At 35.7% G+C, this 25,190-nt stretch overlaps 1 protein-coding gene across 1 annotated transcript in view; it reads right to left on the reverse strand.

The window, feature by feature from the left end:
• Positions 1–25,190, reverse strand: part of TENM3 (teneurin transmembrane protein 3) — a 1,016,736-nt gene that overhangs the window by 981,956 nt on the left and 9,590 nt on the right. Inside the window, exon 2 of the mRNA XM_081521959.1 lies at positions 12,275–12,440. The gene's annotated coding sequence lies outside the window, so the exon portion shown is untranslated. The remainder of the gene's footprint in view (positions 1–12,274; positions 12,441–25,190) is intronic.

Raw genomic sequence — 25,190 nt, forward strand, 5'->3', positions numbered from 1 at the left:
AAAAAAGATCTTCACGACCCAGATAATCACAATGGTGTGATCACTCACTTAGAGCCAGACATCCTTGAATGTGAAGTGAAGTGGGCCTTAAGAAGCATCACTACTAACAAAGCTATTGGAAGTGATGGAGCTCCAGTTGAGCTGTTTCAAATCCTAAAAGATGATGCTGTGAAAGTGCTGTACTCAATATGCCAGCAAATTTGGAAAACTCAGCAGTGGCCACAGGACTGGAAAAGGTCAGTTTTCATCCCAATCCCAAAGAAAAGCAATGCCAAAGAATGCTCAAACTACTGCAAAATTGTACTCATCTCACATGCTAGCAAAGTAATGCTCAAAATTCTCCAAGACAGGCTTCAACAGTATGTGAACCATGAACTTCCAGATATTCAAGCTGGATTTAGAAAAGGCAGAGGAACCAGAGATCAAATTGCCAACATCTGCTGGATCATCGAAAAAGCAAGAGAATTCCAGAAAAACATCTACTTCTGCTTTATTGACTTTGCCAAAGCCTTTATCACAATAAACTGGAAAATTCTGAAAGAGATGGGAATATCAGACCACCTGACCTGCCTCCTGAGAAATTGGTATGCAGGTCAGGAAGCAACAGTTAGAACAGGACATGGAACAATAGACTGGTTCCAAATCAGGAAAAGCGTACGTCAAGAGTGTATATTGTTTTCCTGTTCATTTAACTTATATGCAGATTACATCATGAGAAAAGTTGGGCTTGATGAAGCACAAGCTGGAATCAAGATTGCTGGGAGAAAAATCAATAACCTCAGATATGCAGATGACATCCCCATTTCAGAAAGCGAAGAAGAACTAAAGAGCCTTTTGATGAAAGTGAAAGAGGAGAGTGAAAATGGTGGCTTTAAACTCAACATTCAGAAAACTAAGATCATGGCATCTGGTCCCATCATTTCATGGCAAATAGATGGGGAAGCAATGGAAACAGTGACAAGACTTTATTTTTTGTGCTCCCCAATCACTACAGATGGTGACTGCAGCCATGAAATTCAAAGACGCTTGCTCCTTGGAAGAAAAGTTACCAGTCTAGCCAGCATATTAAAAGGCAGAGATATTACTTTGCCAACAAAGAGCTGTCTAGTCAAGGCTATTGTTTTTCCAGGAATCATGTATGGATGTGAGAGTTGGACCATAAGGAAAGCTGAGTGGCAAAGAATTGATGCTTTTGAACTGTGGTGTTGGAGAAGACTCTTGAGAGTCCCTTGGACTGCAAGAAGATCCAACCAGTCCATCCTAAAGGAAATCAGAATATTCACTGAAAGGACTGATGCTGAAGCTGAAACTCCAATACTTTGACCACCTGATGCGAAGAACTGACTCAGTGGAAAAGACCCTGATGCTGGGAAAGATTGAAGGTGGGAAGATAAGGGGACGACAAAGGATAAGAAGTTTGGATGACATCACGACTCAATGGGCATCAGTTTGAGTAAACTCCAGGAATAGGTGATGGATAGGGAGGCCTGGTGTGCTGCAGTCCATGGGGTCGCAAACAGTCTGACAGGATTGAGCAACTGAACTGAACTGATAGGTAACACATTGCCCCCTTGGTACCTCGTGATGGTATGACAGGCAAGGCTATTTCTAAATCTCTCTGCCCTCCGCCTTTTCAAGGCCAAAAACAGAACTCCATGAAAATAATAACTAATGCCTAAAACGTTTCTTTCTGGGACATACGATAGTGGAGTATGCCGCTTATAGTATGACCCACAGTATTATTTGAACAGAGTCTGTTTGCTGCTGATTGCAAAGAAAGTCAGCCCGAGTCATCCACAAGCTGTCTGCAGGTAAGAAAAATGGCTTTGACCCAAGCCCCAACCTGTACAAATACTTTTGTATATGAACTCAGGATAAATCCATCTTTTTTCTCATTTTTGTAACACAACTGTGGGTATTATCCAACAATAGCTGACTGTTAACTAGACAACTAGCCAGATCTATAAGGCTCCACACGGACTCTGGCTGTTGCCTCTCCATCTGTACAGCCTGCTGCCTGTCTGTTTTGAATTATGGAGAGTTGGGAGGGGAATCCGAGAGAGGAGTCAACGGCAGAGGTTGTCTCTGCTCTCACTTTCATGGGGGAGATATTATTCTCTTTTATGCTTTGACAGTGGCCTATTATATAGGATTCCAATCACTCCTCACTGTCAAAGGATCCCTGTGTGAAGAACACCCAAACTAGTCCGCAGAGGGCGAGGTGCACGTGCTTACTTTCAGGTGTCCCAACAGCTAGCTGTACACAGATATATTTTAGTTCTTTTCTGTCCTTTGTGTCTTATTTTCTTACACTTCAAAACTTGGGGATTCTTATTTCCTTTCAACAGATAGTGTAACATTATTAAGCAGAAAAATGCACTTACAGATGAATTGGATCACATACTTCCACATCAGATGTTAGCTTTCGGCTCTGAACTCTCAATCTTGATATCTTGATCATGTGAGCGGCAGCAGGTAAAGGTTTTAAACTCTTTCCAGCAGATGGAATGAGTCTTGACAGTTATTAAATTACCACTCAGTTATTTTTAGTTTCTTATTTTTTAGTACTCTTTTTTTTTTTTTTTTAAAGCTTGGTTATATATTGCATGTGACAATTTTTAAAAGATATGATTTTTTTTTTCTATTTTGGAAGCAAAAACAGAAATTTCTAGCAACTGTTGACTTTATTTTTTCATAATTTTACTCTCTGTTCTAGGCTGTCTATACAGCAGGGGTTTGAGAAGATAAAACTGGAGTGTGTTGCTCATAATTCTCACTCCAAAAAAATAAAACAATGTCATTGTAGTTTGAGATAATAAGTATTATTTTCTGTACTTTGGTCCTGATTGGTACCTACATTCCGCTTTAAATCCAAATGTAGTAAAAAGGAATTCAACAACTTATATGATGAATGACCTTGTCAGAAATGAGGACTTGTGTCTGCTGAGCTGCTACAACGGAGTGAATTATGGTTGGGTACAGCCTGAGATTGGGAATATCAAAACCAACTGCCTAAATAGGAAAGAAATTAGGAATATGAGTCCAGGCTGCTGCTTTTAAGCCAAAGACTTTAAAAACAGCAACTTTGGTGAAACAAATTGAAACAAAAAGCAGGAAAATCATGTTTGCAATGATACATGAGTCAAGTTGATGGATTACAAAAAACACATAGACACACCTAAACAGATACACTAACACTTGAACATGAATGTTATTATGGTGCTAACTTTGGGTCTTTTCTATCTGACCTTTATTTACAGGTCAGTATTTTTGTATTTTTTAATCCCAAATGATCATGACAGCAGTACTAAATCAAAACTCTCAACCCATTGCAGCAAACAGTGTGTGATACTAATTAATTTAATGGAAGGAAACCAAACTTGGATGAAGGGAAAAGTAGGATCTTGCTTCATGGCTAGGATCATGGGGTCCTTTTTGTAGAATTGACTGTCAGTCTTTGGTGTGACAAGGCTGGTGCTCATGGTTGTTACTTTTTCCAGAGCTTATTTCTGCTGTTATGCTTTTGAATATGTGTAATGGATTCTGGAGCAGAATGGAAGTTCATAACAATATACAAGGAGAGAGTTCTAAGAATGGAAAATGGAAGAAACTTAATAGTCCTGGATCACAGGAAAACGTCAGATTTTTTAAGAAGAACTTCGTGATGACTAAATTCCATATTTAAAAAACAATTCTGACTCTTAAGTTCTGCAGAAGACACTATGATTCACTGAAAATGATTTTTTTTCAAATCATGGTCTTGTGTTAGAAGATCGGAACTGCCTCTTACTGAGCATCTCTATAAACCTGTATTTCTTAATCCAGAAATTAGCACCAACCCTGCAGTTATTGTTAATATTGATAGAATTACGTTGAATACGTAGTATCAATCTTTCCACAAAATTCATGCTAATAATTTATCCTAATAAACATAAGCCTCTAAAAAGAGATTTTTATCTCTCTATTGAGTGATATGACCAGTTAACGCTTAGGCATGGTTGGGCTTTCCAGGTGACACTAGTGGTAAGGAACCTGCCTGCCAATGTTGGAGACATAAGAGATGCTGATTCAATCCCTGAGTCAGGAAGATACCTTGAAAGAGGAAATAGCAACCCACTCCACTATTCTTGCCTGGAGAATCCCAGAGACAGAGGAGCCTGCTGAATATAGTCCATAGGGTTGCAAAGAGTCAGACACGACTGAAGTGACTTAGCACGTGTGCACATAGACCCAGCCAACAACCAACCTGTGAAATGATTTCTTTTACAACATATTACATTCTAAAATGTCTTAAAGTGATTATGTCTCTGTAGAGGTTAGTAGGACCTAAATCAAGGATACACTAGTATAAAAATGAAAACAAAGTAACTGATAATCCTTTTCTAAAAATGCATGGATGTTTTTTATTTAGCCTTGTTACATACTGACCTTGTTCCAAGCTAACAGCATACTTTTATATCATGGTTTTCTAAGGATAATTCTACAAGTTTCTGTTAAATTTCTAAAAATTACCTGTCATGTGGGTTGTCCAAAACTGACATAATAAATCTTGGAGAAGAAGTCAAAGAGAGTTATAGTCTCCCACTCCCTAAGAATTTTGGAGTAAAATCCTACTGAACTATAAGTCCAGAAAAGGGTCTGTTGGGAGCCACTGAGTAGAAAAGTCAACCATGCCTATTTCAGTGAAACAGAAATGAGTAAAAAGTGCTAAAAATGGTTTCTTTAGTTGTTGTGGTAGACCCATGGATCTAAAACAAGTCATAGAATGGGTAAATCCATTAAGTATTAAAAATAAATTTTCTTTGGTTTTCCCTACCTTTTTCATCATTTAAGACACATATTAGTCACCAAATCAGACATGATTCATTCTTGCATAAAGAACTCATCATTCTCCCTCTTCTCTGAGTTCTTCTAACCTCTGACCATGAAATTTGTATGTTTTCAAATGACCTTTCAGTAGCTAAGGACTGTCATAATAACATCTAGCTCAAGTTTCAGGGCTGGAAACCTCATATGCATAGAACCATTTCCTTCTTTCGTCTCATTTCATCCCTGTTTTCTGTTATGAATGAGAGCAAATCTACAGCCTAAATCTATCACTTCAGCAAAGAGACCAACTGATGTATTAATACCTGATAACTGGGTTCTGTGTCACTGACTTGGAAGAGGTTTAATTTTAATAAGGGAATATTCAAGACTAAAACACTAATCCAGAATTGTAAATAATCAATGGCCCTATCATAAGACATTGAGACATATTTTGGGCAGGTGGGTGTTTCTCTAGATCCTTTAAATATATTTTATACTTGATCTGTTGTGTTAAGCTCTCTTTGGTTTCCCCATTTCTAGAAAAGAGGTCAAATTTGGTGACAAAATGTAGTAATTAAAGGAGACCCTGAGACAAAATTAATGATCCAAGGTTGTAATATATAACTTTTATCTTGTGATATTCACAAAAGAAGTCAAACTTGTTAATACATCACCATCTTAAAAGTATACAATCTTGGCAATGAAAGCACAAAACTATAATAACTTTAAAAAGAAACCATCTTTTGAAACACTGCTCATCAGAGTGCTCTGCAGATGAAAAGCAACTAGACTTTCTCTTTATTACAATCACATACTCACCCTCAAACATTTTTCTTTTGAATGGGCAAAAATGAGTTTTCCTTTTTTTTAAAAAAAGTGGTATTTCAAACAATGTGTTTTCTTGTGATAAGAGATCTGTTTTAATGTCTTTACAAAAGAGGACTTTCAAAATGGTATGTTAAGGGGGGAAAGTGTTAGGATTACAAATCCCACTGATTTGAAAAGGACCCAAAATTCTGTTAAATTGTTCTACCCTTTGCCAGGTTCTTTCAGGAAGATACATGTTTTTCTGGAGGGTTTCTGTTAAGAATTATTTGTTAGTTAGCATTGCTTTGTGAAGGAAAAATAAAGCCTAAAAGGATTCCTCTTAAAATTTTTCAAAATTTAGCTCTGACCACTTTTCCCTAATCATAAAGAAGTCAATGTATCATCTTCCCAGGAATCTCCTATATAAAAATACTGGTTAGAGAGTAATCAACTATGAAGCTAACTTTGCTGTCTTTTCCTGCTTTATTTTTACCCCCAAATAAATGCTTTCCTTTAGGTTTTTGATCTTTCAGCATTGAAGCTGAGGTCCTCTAACATAGAATCTAAGAAATATATCCAACTTACATTTCTCGTTTTGCCAAGTTATTTGAAAAATATTTTAGAATATATTCTACAATGTTCTAGGTTTAAATTACAGTGTAATAATTTATGCACGGTATATGCAGTGACACCTGGCCCTTGGCCTTTTGTCTAACAATACAGTAGACAAGAATTATTACTCCATAATTCACATCCTGTCATGTCTTATTGCTTAATTAAAGCACAACCTTCCTCTACATGACAAGCAATTGGACTGTTAACATTATAGATGATTATCCAACCTAGCATATTTTATTTTTACAACTTACTCATTTTATGAAATGAGGATGCTCACTTTAGGTACATCTACCTATGAAAATAAGAAAAATCTGTTTCTTTACTTACCTTTTGACTCTTGTACAAATTGCCACTCACAAAAACATAGGCAAAATATCAGATGTTTTGAATTAGCAATTTAAATATTGAAATAGTCCAATATCTATCGAGCAAATTAATGAATGAATCTGATGGCTTCTGAGTATAATAGTTTCTTTTCTCTGTTCTATTTTTTTTTTTTTTTTTCTTTTTGGCCACCCCTCACAGCATGAGGAATCTTAGTTCTCTGACCAGGGATCAAACCTGTACCTTCTACAGTGGAATCGTGGAACCCTAAACACTGGAGTGCCAGAGAATTCCCTGTCATTCTATTATTTATCAAGAAAACATCAGGGATGATGCATATGTGCATGTACTTATAAAAGAAATAATGTGTAGGGCCTATATAAGAAACTGTAAAACTCTACTGAAGACCTCAGAAGAGAATGAGCAAATGATAAAGCCAGTAAGGATGTGAATAAGAATATTGTATAGTATAAAGGTATGAATTTTCCTGAAGTCTATGAAGCTGACAGTAGCTCAACAAAAATTTAAAAGTCAACTGGAGTTTTTTAATGTGATAAAGTGATAATAAAGTTTTTAGGTTAATGACTAAGTATTCACAAATTGCTAGAAGAATCCGCAGGAAGGAGCAATGAACAACACCTGGTGGTATCATATATCATATTGCAATATATATCCCAAGTGCTACTATAATTAAAAGAGCTTGGTACTGGGGAAGAAATGATAAGCAAGATCAATGCAAATCTGGAAACAAACATAAATGCATGAACTCATCTGCCCTCCTTAGTTTGTTGATATTCCCCTGGCAAAATTTTAACCACTGTTACACCAACACTGCCTACTCTATACAGGTACTTGTACAACTGAATATGGTAAACAAAAACATGCAACCCTACACAGTGGTCTTACCCTAAATTGCTGACCACTAACCTCCTGGCAACCTTCATGCTTCGTGGTTCTTGTACTATTTTCGCACTCTATTCACACTCCAGTCTATCACAATTTCACCCACTCTCCTATATCTTCAGACCTTCACCATACTCAGTGTCAGCTGATGTCCTTGCTTCTACTTCATTAAAATGAAACAGAGAAGCTAGAAGAGATCCTCCACAAGCTCTCCCCTCATCTTCCCACCTTTCTGCATTTGCACTTGTTGATGCCACCTTCTCTCTGCTGGCTCCTTCCTCCCCGTTTGCATAAAGCCTGATATTCTCTCACCTATATATGGAGAACTCCAGCACATCTTTCTTGCATCATCAATTTCCCTCTATTGATTGAGTCATTTTTAATAACTATAAGCTGTTAGTGCTTTTATCTCAAAAGAAACAAAACTTTCTTCCTCCTTCTAACTAAATGCATTCATGCTCAGTCGCTCAGTTGTGTCCGACTCTTTGCAACCACGTGGACTCTAGCTGGCCAGGCTCCTCTGTCCATGACGTTCTCCAGACAAGAGTACTAGAGTGGGTTGCTAGTTCCTCTTCCATGGGATCTTCCTGACCCAGGAACTGAACCTGTGGCTCCTGCACTGGCGGGCAGATTCTGTATCTCTAAGCCACCTGGGAAGCCCCTTGGACAGTAGAACTTCTAATTATAGCTGCCATCTAGTTTTGTTTGTTTGTTTGTTTCTATTTTATAGCAAGACTCCTTCAAAGATGGTCTGTGCAGATTACTTCCACATTTTCTCTTCTCATCCCTCTTGAGCCAACATCAATTAGATTTTATTCTACCACCATACCACCAAAGACCTAACATTGCTAATTCCATCCATCTTCAGGTTCCTATGCATAAGGATAGCATTTTACAAATGGCTTCCATGTGTTTTCCAGGAAACCACCCTTTTCCAGTCTCTCCCCTCTTCAGAATCCTGACTTCTTGATGTTGAGGTGCTTGTGTCTAAGCCCTGTGTCCTCTTTTTTTTTCTCTACCCACAATTGCTCCAGGGTGATTTCACCCAGGTACATGACTTTAAATATCATTTATATGCTAATTCCTATCTTGAAGCAAGACCTAAACTACAGACTCTTGTGTTATGCCATGTACCTGACATTTCCAACTGGACATCTAAGAGGTATATCCAATTTGATGGGTCCAAAACAGAACCTTACCAACTTTCCCCATCTTAATAAATTACAAGTCCATCCTTCTGGTTTGGAGTCACCTGTGGCTGACTCTTGTTGACACCACATCGCAGACCTCATCCATCTCAGACCTCACGCAAATTCTGTCAGTGCCACCTTCAGAATATAGTTGGAATGTAAAACCACACATTGTCACTGCCTCCTCCACCATCCTGGTCCAAATTGCCACCATCTCTCATCTGGATTACTATAGTTGTCTCATAACTACTGTCCCTGCTTCTGCCCTTTCTTTTATTGAATCTCTTCTCAACAGAGCAACCAGGGATGTCCTTTCAAAACATACATCAGGATCACCTTATCTCTCTGCTCAAAATCATCCAATATTCCACTTCCAGAAAAACAAAACCACTTAAAAGCTTCCCATGTTACGTGGATTAAAAGCTAAAATCTATTAGTGATATCCAGCTCCATGATTCTCTGGTGCTCTTCCACTCTGACCCACACTCCTGCGCACTCCAGCTCTTTTAGTTCCTTTGTGCTACTTTACTCCACCAGGTAAATCTTTTATCAGGGCCTTTGCATGTGCTATTCTTATCTACTTGGAGCTTTATCCAAGCTACTCATATGGCTCCTTCTCTGCTCCTTCAAGTCTTTACTTAAATATCACTTTCTCAATAACACCTTCAAATAATCCTTCCTGGCATTTTTTCAAAGTATTTACTTCCCTTTCTTTCTCCTTTCTCTTTCTCTCTCTCTCACACACAGTCACTTACACTCTTATTCTGTTTTTTATTACGTTTCTCCACATAAGAATATAAGCCCCATGAGAGCTAGAATTAAAAAAAAAAAATCTGTTTTGCTTACTGTTACAACCCTAGCACCAAAAACAGTGCTTGATATATAAGCAACACTGAATAACTGAGTGATTGCATAAACGATAGGTAGATATTTAAATGAATATGAATTTGTATAGAAGAAAAATTATAACTAGCAATTATTTCAGAGAGTAATTTTTTAATGTCTTTTTTCCTAACCACTGTTAGTTTTTGTTATTTAAAATTATAACAAAATGATATTAGCATGGATATTATAGGATGTTATATGGCATTTCTTGTTTTTTTTCAATATGCTCTTGTTTTTTAAAAAAAAAAAGTAACAAATTTTATCAACAAATCTTCAAGATCATTAAAGTTGTTACTAAAGTTATAAGCAAGAAGTTAACCCAGATATCAAACAGTAGGAGAATAATGAAATGCACAGTTAAGTGAACAGCCCTGCATCTAAAGAGTTATATAAATTCTAAATGAAGAAATAGTATAAGAAGTCTATTAAGTGACTGAAGCAATAATTGTACGATAAGTGGTCTGTTTCAAAGACTGGAGAAGAGTTTTCTGAGGTTCTTTGTAGATTGCAATGGTAGAGGATGACCAGCATGTCTTTTGCTATGTTCATTCATGTATTGGCTAATAACAGTATGATGGTGATGCAATGTAGTAATTGGAAACTTGGAACTGACGGTGCATGTTCAGCTGCTTTTATTCGCTTGAGTGGTAGGCTATTCTATTCATGGCTCCACTCCAGGCAAGGTGGCCCTGGGCATCTCAGTGCTGATTGTGCCCCATCTCATAATGACTTAGGATTTTCTCTCAGGCATCAGCACTTTGATTACCCAACACAGATGAAGACAAAAGCTGATACAAACTCAGGGACCTCTGAGTAATTTAAATCCAAAGGTAGGGTCCATGTAGTGCAATGAAAGGATGTTGAGTTGCCTGTTAACTGCATTAAAAAAATATGTGAATTCGAGTAGAATTTTCTGTCAACTTATGAGCATATGGTTACTTTTTCTACCAATAAATATTTCCACAGATATGAGACTAATGAAGCACATAGTAATACTGCCTTTTCATATTTATTAAAGATATAAATTCTCAAGAGAGATGAAGAGATTTAGGTCATTCCACTCATAATTTCACACAAAGCCACTTCAAGTACCAAACCTTGCTCAGTACATAATAGGTAGTGAAGGAATGTGGTCTGATCACATAACAACAGAAAATCAAAATAAACACTTAGGATATCTGAGGGCATGCTTCCTGATCCTTCCACCTACATAATTTTTGTCAAATAGAAAATGCTCTCTTATATAGATTTCCATGGCCTTGATACGTTGTATTCGGGTCCTGCTAGCCACCCAATCATAAAAGGACCTAAGTAAAGAAGCTGTTCATCTTTATTCCATTTCAGTCTTAGCGAGACAGTCTTGATGTTAAAAGCATTTTATTTTTTTTTACAAGATTATCAGCTCAGGATTTTCTGATCTCTCTCAATTTTTCTCCACTTCAGGTTTTCTCACAGGTAATAATAAAGCCATTTTGATAGAAATGTAGCCATCTTATGGTTTTCTTTTTAAGTGGGGTGCCACATTTTTCACAATTTGGAACAGTAGGCACAGCAAAGTGCACTGAAGTGGAAAGAGAGAAAGTGTGGGAGCAACATGTTCACCTAAAGTTTTAGGAATCCAAAGTCTTAAAAATATTCTCTTTGATTTTTCTGCTAGGACAGAATAGTTCCCCAAATCATGCTGAACCTAGTCCCGTTTCTTTCTATCATTTTCGTCTCTACTTCGGCCAGTACTGAGGTTTTGAATGTTTGAGTTCAGTATTTTACCTGCTATTTCTAAAACTTACTGCTGCAGTGCAGCACGTTTGGTATTTTTTTCCTTCTGCTCCCACTGTTTCCTTTCCTGCCTCTATTCATTTTGGTGTAACACCGTGAAGCTTAATCATTTCTTAATCTAGTTTTCTTTGTGGTCTTTGTTCCTTTACTTTCGCCTTGTAAAATTTTACATAGTAAAACTCAAGCCCTATTTGTATTTTATCCGAATAATACATATATTTTAGCGACACATTGTAAATAATTTAATATCCTGTATTATTCATATTTCCTCGACAATAGTTGAAGGTGTGTTCTTTTCCCATAATTTTTAAGACAGTTAAAAAACCTGTTAATAAAACTATCAGATATAAATGAAGACATCTAATATGGTACAATTGTCTTCAATTTTAGCAAATAGCCCTGTCCCTGAATTTTATTTTAGAACATTAAACTATTTAGATTATACCAAATAGTTTATTAGAGTCTCTGAAAGTTAGAGATTCAGAATACTTTTAACTTTCTTTCTGAATGAAATAAGCATAAAATAAATATTTCAGTATGGGTCTTTGGTGAGGCTGGGAGTTAGGTGTGTTTACAATTAGGCATATTTCTGAAAATCAAACTCAAGGACTACAATTGGATTTGATTTCAAACAATCCCTCCATAAGCATATGTGTTGGTTGCTATGCAACACAATTTAATGTCAACAAATGATGCCAAGTGATTTTTGCATACTATAATTGGCTTGTAAGTTTTGCTGTTTGAAAATTGCGGAGAATGTGGTTATTTAAATTTCAATGGCTATGTTAAAATGCTAATTTTTATAATTAAAAAAACAAAACAACTTCAACACAAAACCTTAAAGCTGAAGAAAAGACCTGCCTTCTGTAACAGTAAATGTGCAACAGTCTGGAAAGTTTCTCTTTCACCCTTTGGGAAAGCAAAGAACATATTTCAATAACTTTCTATGCTGGTCTACTTACCTAGCTTCTCTGATGAGTTGGCTGTAGGAAGTCTGGGCTGTAGAGGCAGGGCTCAATTACTGTAATTTATGTATCCTTGGACGTCAATCATTCCTGTTGAGAGGTGGGACTCGTAAGCTCTCAGTGCATTAATTAAGAGCTTATCTCAGCAGAGCCATCTTTCTACCTAAGGACCAAAAAGAAAGTTTTAATTAGATTTTTAAAAGCAAGTATGTCATCAATGAAAGCAAGTATAGTTCTTTAGTTAGTCTGTGAGGCCACAACCAGAAGAGAATATTGCAAACAATACAAAGGACACAGTTTTCAATCATCTGTGATGTTATAAGTAAATGGGAAGTGTCAGTCTGCAGTATTGCTTTCAGCCCTTGGACAGTCACTTCACAGAAATAACTGAAGTTTTGACTATATTGTTTCATTGCCAACATAATTATTGGACCCTTGTCTAATTATTGATGCAGAGCTGATGCTGATCAAGTGCAATTACAACATTGAGGACAGACGGTATTTTTCTCTGATGGCTGAATTTTTGTTCCAGGCTAGTTTCTGACTGAATATGCAACGGCAATGCAATGCAAGCTCAGCAAAAGGGAGTGAGGGAACTTGCACAAGACATCAATTTCATTGGTTCAGTGATGGAGTGAGTGTGCCATTGCTGGCTAACCTGAAAATACAGGGACTCGAGAGAGTAAAAACTTAGCTAGGCTCACTGGTGTCAGCTGCTTGAGAGGCAGTTCTCTTGGAATGGCTAGTGTGAGGCCATCAAACACGCTTCTCAGGGCTCACTTGGGAAATAACAGATACATTATTGATTAAAATATTTATAAATTAAGGGAGGGAAACAAATTTTAAAAGCCAGTTCAGATTCTAGAAGGGAAATACATCTACAATAGCTATTAGCCCCTCACCCTCCATAATTAAAGGTGGAAGGGGTCGGACACATGGTTAGGAGAACAAACACAAACATGTCTGCCTATGTAAAGGGAAAAGCAAATTGTGAAAGCAAAAAATAAAAGAAAAAATACTGAACAATAGAACACTGCAATAAACCAAGAAATAATGAATAAAGGACCAAACCTAAACTTTCTCAAAATCAGCACCAGAAACACTACAGATGCAAAAAACTTTGTTTTCAGAAAAGTTATAGACAAGGGAGACATATAAACCCAAGCACAACGAGCACAAAATGAATGATGTCGTGATTACAGGGGTGATTCTAACAGGCAGGATTAGTACCATGGACAGATGCTTTAGACAACAAGGAGAGCCAAGCTCAACGGCTCAATATAACAGAACTTGTGTTCCAATGCTCCTCATTGCTATGATATTTCATTTTGTTTTTCTAAGTGAAGTTGTTTAGGAAATCCAGTTACTGTACAAGCTGCAAATTTACCAACTAACTAGCATACTTGACATGCACTAAATAACAGCCACAAACCTGACAAAAGAAACTATAGCTTTTACAGGTATATGGTTTGTGCAGTATGTTTCTAAACGATAGTGTACGATGAAAACATTACTATGTAGACAATTTGTCAGAAGAATAAAGTTGGAAGATTGTAACCCATCATTTATGTTAATGTTCATAAAGATATTTTATAATCCTTTCTCCACTCTTTCCCCTCACATATTTTCCCAGCTATTTTGCCTCCTTTATTGTGCTGTATAATGTTTATAGCACAATGCATACAGTAGTACTCCCCAGATACAAACTGGAAATAGTGCTGGTTACACCAATCTTGTGTATCTGATAAATTTATGTAATACAGACGTCTTACATTTGAACACACTTTTTGTCCTTCAGTGCATCTTTTTATATGAATTAAAGTCAGGGTTGGACTTCCCAGGTTGGCTCAGTGATAGAGTCTGCCTGTTAATGCAGGAAACTCTGGTTTGGTCCCTGGGTTGTGAGGATCCCCTGAAAAAGGAAATGGCACCCCACTCTAGTATTCTTGCTTGGGAAATCCCATGGACAGAAGAGCCTGGCGGATTACAGTCCATGGGGTCCTAAGAGTCAGACGTGACTTAGCAGCTGAGCAGACATGCACAAGCCAGGTATATTATAAAATCAAATGACCTCTTGGGCATCCTATACTTAAGGATATCTAAATGGCAATATTCATATATACAGTTTTCTGTTCTATGATTGTGTGAGATCTGTTTACCCCAGGAATCTCTGTTTTCCAAACAATGTTTAAAATTTCTTTGATAGACTGGGGCAGAGCATGGTAAAATAAACAAATATTTAGTGCAGTTGTTTTCCAAGGAGGAAAACATTGTGTTGTGCTTTTCCATGAGTTGTCAGCTTTTTTTTTTTCCTTAAGAAGTTTGAAGATCTGAAGCCTGTCAAAGGCCACTGTTAAACATTTTCTGTCAATTCCCTTTGGCCATGTTTTCAAATTAAGAACATGACAGAAGGGATAGCTTTCAAACCAGGCAGTAAACTGGGGGGCTTTTAGCCAAAGATATGATTTTTTTTCACTGCTGGATTCATAGAGAACCCAGTTTTAGGATTCAGGGGGTAAAAGTTAAGTCTTCCTGAATGAAAATTTCTTTGTTATTTTTATACAACATTTTCTCAACTTAATAGGACCTTTTGAATTTGCTAACGGAGAAGGCAATGGCACCCCACTCCAGTACTCTTGCCTAGAAAATCCCATGGATGGAGGAGCCGGGTAGGCTGCGGTCCATGGGGTCGCTAAGAGTCAGACACGACTGAGCGACTTCACTTTCACTTTGCCCTTTCATGCACTGGAGAAGGAAATGGCAACCCACTCCAGTATTCTTGCCTGGAGAATCCCAGGGACGGCGGAGCCTGATGGGCTGCCGTCTATGGGGTCGCACAGAGTTGGACACGACTGAAGTGACTTAGCAGCAGCAGCAGAATTTGCTAAAGCAGAAGGCCAATTCTAATTGCAACTGGAACAACGTATCCATACTAGGCTTTCGGATTTGCTCTGCTGTGGGATCCATGAAATCCCAAGGGAGAAACCTTAAGCCTGTATCTGGAGAATGGCAACTGGCGGGAGACCAGAGTTCCTCTTCTGCCCTGCCCCTACTATAGGAAATACCATCATTTCTAAAAGATTCTCAATGTATGATGCTACCAGACCCTTGCCTTAAGCTACAACTCTCATCTCCTCAGAAAATGATTCTCTGTTACCAGGTACGTGCTTCCACTCTCTTCCCTTTTAGCAGCCATGACGACAGCTGTGGGGGAAGAAAACCCATGACCTTGTTCCTTCTCCTACGGTTTTGGTGAGCCTCCCCTTGTTCCTGGCAACCTGGCAGGGGTCACCGATATATGTCAATTGATGAACTGGGGGCTGGAAAAAAAGGGACTATTTGTAGTGACATCATAAAATCTCAATCTGTTTCAAGTTTTCATTTATTCACTATTTAAGGGTGGCATAGTTGAGGTTGTTATTATTGTTTTATAAGTGGTATTTGAGTGTCTATACTCGCATGCAGATATCTGGCTGAGGAAACAAAGACTTAGAATGCACTTCCTCAGAGAGCAGCTTTTACCAAGTGGACAGTAAATACTTTTGAACGTTTAGCTAATTCTTTCAGTGAAATCAGTCAAACTAGCATATATTAATTCACCACATTTTCTATACTCATGGGACTTGTATCCAAAGGCAAACTATAATGAAGCTGTAGATAAAATGACCCAGTTCTGTGTTGTCTTATTACTGGTGATTAAGTGTGAAAGAGCAGGATTATTGTCTGACCTCCTCTACTCTTTTTGAGAAATTATATTAGAAGGAAGAAAAAATCCTTTTTAAATATCTGTGAGAAAAAATAGAGACATTAAAATAGAACATTGGATTCAAATACACATGTATCATTAGCATTATAAACTGGAACTTCCAGCAGCCTTGAAATGACAAAAATACCAACTTTGGTTTTAACTGAGATTCACCATTGTGAGATGATTAGAGATTTCATATTTCTGTTAATGAGATTTAATACAGAAAACTTTACAGATATTAATTCAATTTAGTAATGCCAAGAAAAGACAAACCAAGTCTAGTATCTTAGAATGTGTAGGTTTGGGAAACAGGACTGAAAGTATCTGCAAAGTCTACTTATTTAGACAGGTTTTTTTTTTCCCTCTAAGACACAGAAGAGAGATTTCTGGGTGGGTTATCAGTCTTTTATCTTTGACATTTTATTATTTAGTTTAACGCTGAAATATTTTATTGTACATGAGCCTAGAGGTGTTGCACTTTAATATGTTCATAAGATAGTATAATAAATAAATGATGATTTAGCCTGATCAGTACTGATGTCAGGATTGTAGTAAATTTCCTATTTTTTAAATCTTTTCCCAATTCTGACTGAGGAAAAATGATTAGTTTGTAGCTACTTTCTTGACATCTGAATTGTCCTCAAGTTTTATGGGCATTAGGTTATATTAGTAATGTCAACTATTATGTACTCGTACTTGGATATCTCAGTGACCAACTTTTTTTTCATGTAATTCTTCTTCAAGTTTAACAACAATAGTGGGGGGCAACAATGCACTTCATTGCAAACATGCTCTAATGTAATTTCTGAATTAAAGATCAGTTCTTCATAATAAAAACTTAGCAGTTGGTGAAACTATTCAAACACTTTAGAAGTAATGTTATAGTGGTGGAAACAGTAAGGGAAATTCATATCTCTTTATTTGTCTTAAAAGTTTTCTCATTTACTCTGCTTTTTTCATTTTCATGTAGATTCTATGTGTGGGCATATTAGAATATATTATCCAAATCTGTTAATTGCATGTTTATTAATGCAATGGATTTTCTTTAAAGGAAGATTGAGAGTAGAGAACTTTTCAATATTTAAAAAACATTCAGCATTTCCAAATAATCTTGTAAATGTCATGATATTTGGAAAGCTTCACTTTTATCAGATCATTTCCTTAAATTTCCTATAGAAACTATACACAGGATATTTTAAAGAGTTTTTTTTTGTGTCATTCTATAATCCATTCTACTCTATAAGACTTTTAGCCCTATTCTTATATTGTTAATAACTCAAAGCAAGGAGAAAAAGAATACATTTTTCAGTGATCTAAAAACTCCTGAGACTTAGGGTCATATTTCACTAGTTATACTTTTACATAAAATATGAATCATTTTGAAAATGGATCTCCTGCAGTTGACGAAAGACAAAACAACATCTGTAATTGAATATAACTGCATACCTATCTATATTTGCATGGATACATTTAATGCCAAGTAAATATCTTCCAATTCGTCCATTGTTAGTACTAAGACATGTATGTATATAGTTATGTGGGGTGTAACTAAGACATGATTGGTTCCTTCACATTTGTGTTTATTCAGTACATTTTTATTGAATTCCCAGATAAGTGCCAAGTGCTGGGGCACTGTGTACTGGGGACAGAATAATGAGCAAAACAGATGAGGATGCTGCCTTTGTTAAAGCTTTCATATATATATGTGTGTGTGTGTGTGTATAAAATATATTAGTATCAGGTAACCATTTTATACAAAAATGGTTACCTAACACTTCAATACATTTATCCATCAGTATTTACATTTATCTATTTTATGTGCCATACATACTAATACTATTATCAATTCAGTGATTTCTCACTTTCCACAAACATTTGGAAAAAAAACCATACTCTGTTGAAGTCTGATTCACCACATAAGATGACTGAAAAAAGCAATTCTATATTACTTCTAGGCATTCACTATAAAGGGGAATTTTCAAAGATACGTTTATGGCTTAATAATTAAATCTGGGTGAATATGCCTGCTGGGAACTTCTGCAATAATAAAATAGAATGGCAGGCTCCAAGCTACAAACAAAGAACTTTTTCTTTCAGAGATCTGAGTCACAGCATATTAGTATTTAATAGATTTTGCATTTTTTAAATGAATAATGCCAGAATTTCATGGTAGGGAGTCTTGAATAATTATTCAAGTACAATCCAAAAGGTTCTGAAAAACAAAGAATGGGAAGCGAATACTCAACAATATAACTATCTCAGGGACTCTAAGTGGCAGAATCAGTAAGATACAGTTGCTTTGATCTAATTTCTGGAGCCTCTCCTTCCCCACCAATAAGATTCTCAGCAACTGAAGTCCTTTCCGGCCTTCTACACACTAGTACAGAGCTGGTAACATCTCAGTAATTCCTAGAGATGCCCACGAGAGCAAATGGCCATCTGGGGATAATACTGTTGCTTAACCCACAGACCTCAAAGTGCTCAAGTTTTATCAAAAGCTAAAACAGGAAAGCATGAGTATGCATGAATTAGCCACTTTCCCTGAGACTCTGTGAATTCAGTCATCCTTTTCTTGACAAAATGATACTAGTCAACAGAGATAAGCAACAGCTGGGATGATAAAGATATGGAAATTTTCCAGGTGTTTCAAAGATACAGCCTAAATTGATTATAGAGGTTTTGGAAAATAACTTCATTTTAAGGTCCCATTTTAATATACATAGACTTGAGAACTTGGGACTTAATTATTCATTTCTGTCTATTTTCATTTACCAACATTCATCTATCTTCAAAAGTCAAAGAAAAATAAATCTCCATCTTCACTGTGTGGTAGTAACTGGAAGAAATTGCTGAGACACTGATTTTAATTCCAGGGGTCCAAGGATGAAAACACAACTCCCAATTTTCTTCTGTGTTTTCAGGCCATATAAAATCACAATACTTCCAAAAACTCTCAAAACGGTTAGGCAGTTGTAATCTGTGTTCATTCTCCTTCTTCATTTCCTCCTCAATAAATAATGGATAAAGCAACAACGGGTCTTTGCTGACTTTTTAATTCTGCTAATATACAAAAATTATCTCCTGGAAATAAATTAGCGTCTATACAATTGTCTGCAAATGATTGGAAAGTAATTTGGTGGTTCTTAAGATGCTCTATGCATTCTGTTTTACTTTTGAGCCAATTAATCACTCCACTCATCTCCTCACTCCACCCCTACCTCATCCTCACCTCAAAAGAAGCTTCTGTTTCACTGAAGCAGAGATTCATTCCATTATTTTTGCCCCTCTTTTCTTGATTTGCTATCCAATTTTCTATTAATTGAAACTGACATATCAACAGTACCAATGCAAATGTTACATCATTTTCAAATGGAAAGCTCTTTTTACTGGAAATACAATTGGTAACAGTGTAAATATAACTGATGTACTAGACTACTTAGAGCCTACCTGATTTATGAAAAGGTATTCTGGGCACGTGAATTTTCAAACTAATGCTGTTTAGCCCTTTAAGAGTCATCATGCTTTTATCTTTTTTGTTTAGAATCTTAGGAAAAAATGAAGGCATTCCTACACCTCCAGAAATTAAGAAACTGTCACAGGAAATAAAATAAAAATAATCTGCATTAAATGAAGAGAGAGATGTCTTTAGAAGTACTGAAGTGGGTGAGATGGTCGTTTCATGAAATGGCTTCAGAATTCTCTTCTGTTGTGCTTTTCTTGCTGTGCTTCTTGCATTTCTAAGTTTCACAGTCATTTCTTTCCAAGGTCGGTTGGTGGACTTCTCTCTTGACAAACATCTCAACTATTCTTTGGTCCTCATTCGTACAGGCTACTCAATCAATTCTCAGTTGTCACTGCTCTTAGGTTTCCATCCTCAGATTATAATTACAGCAAATTGGAGGACCCATCAAGGGAAGCCTGATAACTAATTCTGTGGTTAATAAGCAAAATATATGCAGAGAGGTTTTTTTTTTTTCTTCTTGAACTCACATTCGTTTTCCTTTCCCATGTAATTTTAGACCCCTTCTGCCTTGAGGTTTTTATGTAAGTTAAAGATTGATATATAAATAAAATACAGTCTGGCCATATGCCATTAATCTTACATGCTCCCTGAAGTTATAGAACACACTCTGGTGCCCAGGGAGTTAAAAACATTGGAACAATCATTTTCTGTGTAAAGTTTACTCATAATAATGTTCATTTGTCTCTTTACTTTGTTGATATATAATACAGTGGACTGAGGGAGTATTACTTTATTGTATCTTATATACATAGGCTCAGTAAGGAAGATTGAGCAAATAGTTCCTTTTAATCAGCTACCCTTAAAAATCAAGTCTGTGTAATGAAAACATTAAATTTGAACATGTTAAAATCACCCAGTATCTTGCATCATGTAGGCATATAATGAACACTTACTGTATTAAACTTCATAAAACATACTCATTTATTAAAAATGCTTACTCCTGCATGAAAAGGAACCTCCATTGATACTAAAATTTAACAGGGACCCCTTAAAATAGCATTATTTATCTGTTTCTTAATACAGACCTTTAAAAGTATTTCTCTGTCCTGTTTTTTCTTTTTTAATTTTCTTTAAACATGTCTCATAGGGGTTCTTTCTTGTTACTATCACAAAATGGATACAATCTGACTAAAGAAGCAGCAGACTCTTCTAACATTGATTATTTGTTCAAAAGTAACTTAAATAATCATAATGTACGGAGAATTCATACTTTTATCTGGGTGGTCTACAACTCATAATCCTGGACAAGGCTTTTATAATCTTTATACTCTTCTCAGAAAGGCCCATTTTGTATCCTGAAAACTGTTGCTTAGGAATAGTCAATAAATACTATGAGGATCACAGATTTTATCTTGTTAAACACATAAACAGAATGTGAGTCACATTTTTACTTTGGTGCCTGTGTAGCTTCAGTCTTACAACTTAATTTTGGGGGTTGAATTAGCCACATGTACAAGTTATACTGGCAGTCTCTTAAAAATGCACTATGTATATTCTAAAGCTTAAAAGATTTAGAGCATATTAAAATATAAAGGTATAAAAACTATTCAATAGTAAATTATATAAAAACAAGGCAACAAAAATCTATTGTGGCCGACTCCTTGTTTCCAACCCCCTCAAATTCCTCCAAATCTACTTTCTCTTCTTTCTAGGGACCTGGCAATCTAGCTAAAAATTAATGTTCCAGCCTCTCCTGGAGATAGTGTGGCCATGTATTTACATTCGGGCTAGTGGAATGTGAGTAGTCATCTCCGGAAACTTGGCTTTTCCACTCTTGCCAATTGTGAGAGGTGGACATGGCAGTGACTGCTCTGACTACACGGATGAAAAATAACACCCTCTTGGGCTTGCTTCTTTCTTTCACTTTTCTTCATAGGAAAGACCAGAGGAGGGAGGAATAGCCATCATGACTTTTGCTAAATGTGGAAGCACAGTTTGATTCGCTACTTGTCACTCTCCTTTCATTGTTCAGCCAGTGTATACAGCTCCTGACTATCTTTTGTGGCCCAGACCAAATGCCATAAATAATATTTTGAATTTTTCAACTAGAAATAATTTATTCTTTTTCTAAATACCTACAAAATTGTATCAGTACATAGGGGCTCTCCAGGATGCATTATCATTGTATGTATACCTTGTGCTCTACTAAAATGTGTGGTTCCTCAGTGAAGGATTTCTCTCTGATTTATTTTATAAAACTCACAGTGTTTTGCATGTACTTAGAGCAACATAAATATATGTTGATTGTAACAGTGAATGAGTAAATTCTCATTTATTAAATTATAAAACAGTGATTATGCTTAAGGAAATAATATATTACATTATAGTAATATATCTTATTTGTAAAAAATATTTTATACTAATCTAGAGGCCATACAACCTAATAATAATAGTAATAACAATTCTAATTTTTCCTTTTGCCATTCAATTTAGATACAACTAAATGACATATGTATCAGACGAGAATAGTAATTTTCTTTTGAATTGAACAACACTTTTTTTCAACTGTTTCTACTCATAAAATTTTTAAAAGGCTAGGACATGACTACTACAAACTTGAGCTACACTATATACTTAATCATATAAATATCAGACTGATCTGATTTTGGTTGGAAAATCTATAAGCAATTTTAAAAAACATGTCTGACATTTACTCAGTGGCTATCTTATTTTCTCGGTTTTATAAGATCAAACCATGTGTCACCTACCAAATTAAGGCATGGCAGATTTTTGATTGATTCTCAAGTTAAAATTAGGGCTAACTATCAAATCTGTGTTTTTAGTTGATACTTATTAGCTGAGTCCTATGTAATTAGCACATGGGCATATATGATCTTAAATTTGTTCTTAATACTTAAAAGTTTGGGAACCAGAAAATGAAGCCTCAAATAGACTTAGAAATGCACTAATAGATTTAGTGTTCTCAAATACTCTTACTTGAACATAATCTATTAAATCTGACTTAATTAATCAAATATGCTAAGTATTTTCTCTCTCTGGTATTCTAAATGCCACTTTCCACCCAGGCTAAAGAAACTCATGGTCTCAACTAGATTATGTGAATTAGACAGCATTACATCATATATTATAAAAACATCAAATCATTTTTCCTCAACATTTTTTCTTATACTTAGGAGATTAGAATAACATGGACTTGACATTCAGTAGCAATATTTCTTGCTCATGTGAATTTATGCAAGTTACTTAACTTCTCTGAGCCACAGTTTCTATATCCCTGAAAATTTGCATAGTACATACCTTCAGTGTTAGTATAAAGAATAGATGTAAAAATTGCATGTAAAACATCCATTATAGGACCCAGAACAGCAGACATTCATTATATATAAAACTGTTACACCTATACAGTGAAACAGAAAAATGGTATTTTTCTACTCATTTCACTTACCTAGAAAACTTTTTTAGCTTAGACAGTTAAATATGTATCTTAAAGTTTTGAATGAGTAAATGCATTCTATAACTTTAAAATAATACTTTGTAGTTTTGCAAAATATATATTTTCATATGATAAATAATTTGAATGAATTAACAATTTTATTTGGAAATTAATAAATCTTAAAAATTTTAATTCTTCTTCTCATTCTCTCATCATTATCAGGTCTTTCTTGCTTGCTTGGTCCTCTCTTGTTAACATTTAAATACTATTGAGTATCTTTTTTTTTTTTTCAATTTAATTGAAGGATAATTGCTTTACAATATTCTATTGGTTTCTGCCATACATCAACATGAATCAACCATAGGTATACATACATCCCCTTCCTCTTGGACCTCCTTCCCACCTCACACTCCTCTATGTTGGTACAGAACCCCAGTGTGAATTCCGTTATTCATACAGCAAAGTCCCATTGTCTAAGTATTTTACATATGGTAGTGTATATGTTTCCATGCTACTCTCTCCATTTGTCCCATGCTCTCCTTCTTTTCCACCACCTGTGTTAAAAATCTCTTTTCTATGTCTGTCTCCATTGCTGCCCTGCAAATAGGTTCATCAGTACCATCTTTCTCGATTCCATATATATGCGTTAATACAGGATAATTGTTTTTCTTTTTCTGACTTACTTCACTCTATATAATAAGCTCTAGGTTTATCCACTCTTTGCATTTTTGAGAGGCAAATAAAAACAATTGCAGCACTTCCCTTTAGACTTGACTTTCAAGATATTAAGCTTTTCCCTAGAAGTATTATCATTAAAATAATAATGTACTGGTATTAAAATTGAATGATTTGATGAATGAAACACAAGAAACAGTCTTGAACTAGACCTTTTCCTTTAATAATTACAAGCCATCATAAGTTAAAGGACTTAAACACTTAAAAATGGTTTTAAAAATCTGGCTATTTGAGGGGGGGCAGAAACTAATGCTAGATTCCTATTTTGCAACTTCAAATGGGTTAAAAAGTTAAATGTAAAAAATCCAAGTAAAGAAATAAGGCTTTTTTTTTTTTCAGGGAAAGATGGCAATTTATATGCATGCATTTAATAATTTTCCTCTTGATACTCCTTAAAATATCATTAAAACATATTTACATCATAAAGCTACAAAAATAGGAAGCTTGAGAGGGGAGAGAATAGCAAAATAATTTTGGAGCCTAAAAAGCAAAGGATGAGTGGTAACATTTAATAGCCCAAGGGATGCTAAAACCTAAGCTGACAGTTAGGAAAATTGTCAAACAGTCCTAGTTTGTCCTGCATTAGGGCCCTAGTCTGGAGATTTGTTCTCTGGAGAGTAAAACACAGACTCTCCAGGTGTTTGACCTGACACAGGAGATATACAGAGTTACTACTCACCAGACAGGAATTAAGGAAATATGTATCAATATATACAGAGCACTCAGACTACCTCTCTCTATGCTTTCCTCCACTCCCTGAAAACTGGCGACCCGACCTTACCCCTCCAGCCAGAGTAATGATAGAGGGATTTTCTAGGGATTCTAACTTGCCCAAGAAGAAACACCAAAATTACTTAACATCAAATAGCAAAAAAAAGCAGCCACATCTCCCAAGAGTCTAGTTCAAAGTCAACACAGCCTACCTAAATGAGTAGAATTTTCATTTAGCATTTATGTCTCCAACTTTTAAATATGAAAAATCAGCCAAAGATGACTAGAAATCTAAAGAGGCAGTTAGCATAAAAAATGGAGATCAAAACAAACAACCCAAAACACAAAAACAGTCACTATGCAGGAAGAAGAAAGCTTTAAAATACTTTAATTTTCTCATAGATAGAAGATATTTCATCCATGGAAACAAAAATGGGATGTTTACTAAAATATGGTACATTTAGAAAACAAAGATCTTTTGGAAATTAAGAACATGACTGTGGAATTAAAAACTCAATAGAATATTGAAAAATAAATTTGAGATGATCTGACATGGGAATTACACAATAAAATATTAGAGAACTGGCCAAGGAGGTATAATCCATAGAAAGGAAAAAAAAAAAAAAAAGGAAAATGGACTAAAAGGAATTGCTATTAAGTCAAGAATTGTGAAGAGTTTGCGATTTCAGTCTACCTTAAGCTAATAAGTTAGCCTACCAGAGATTTATAAATACATGTTACAGAAGACACAGTACCCCTGCTTCAGAGATACAAACCATCTATTACTCATAGCAAAACAGCA

This window comes from Giraffa tippelskirchi, chromosome 8 (genome assembly GCF_054371585.1).
Source record: "Giraffa tippelskirchi isolate mGirTip1 chromosome 8, T2T-mGirTip1v1.2.pri, whole genome shotgun sequence".
In the NCBI taxonomy this organism is placed as follows: Eukaryota; Metazoa; Chordata; class Mammalia; order Artiodactyla; family Giraffidae; genus Giraffa; species Giraffa tippelskirchi.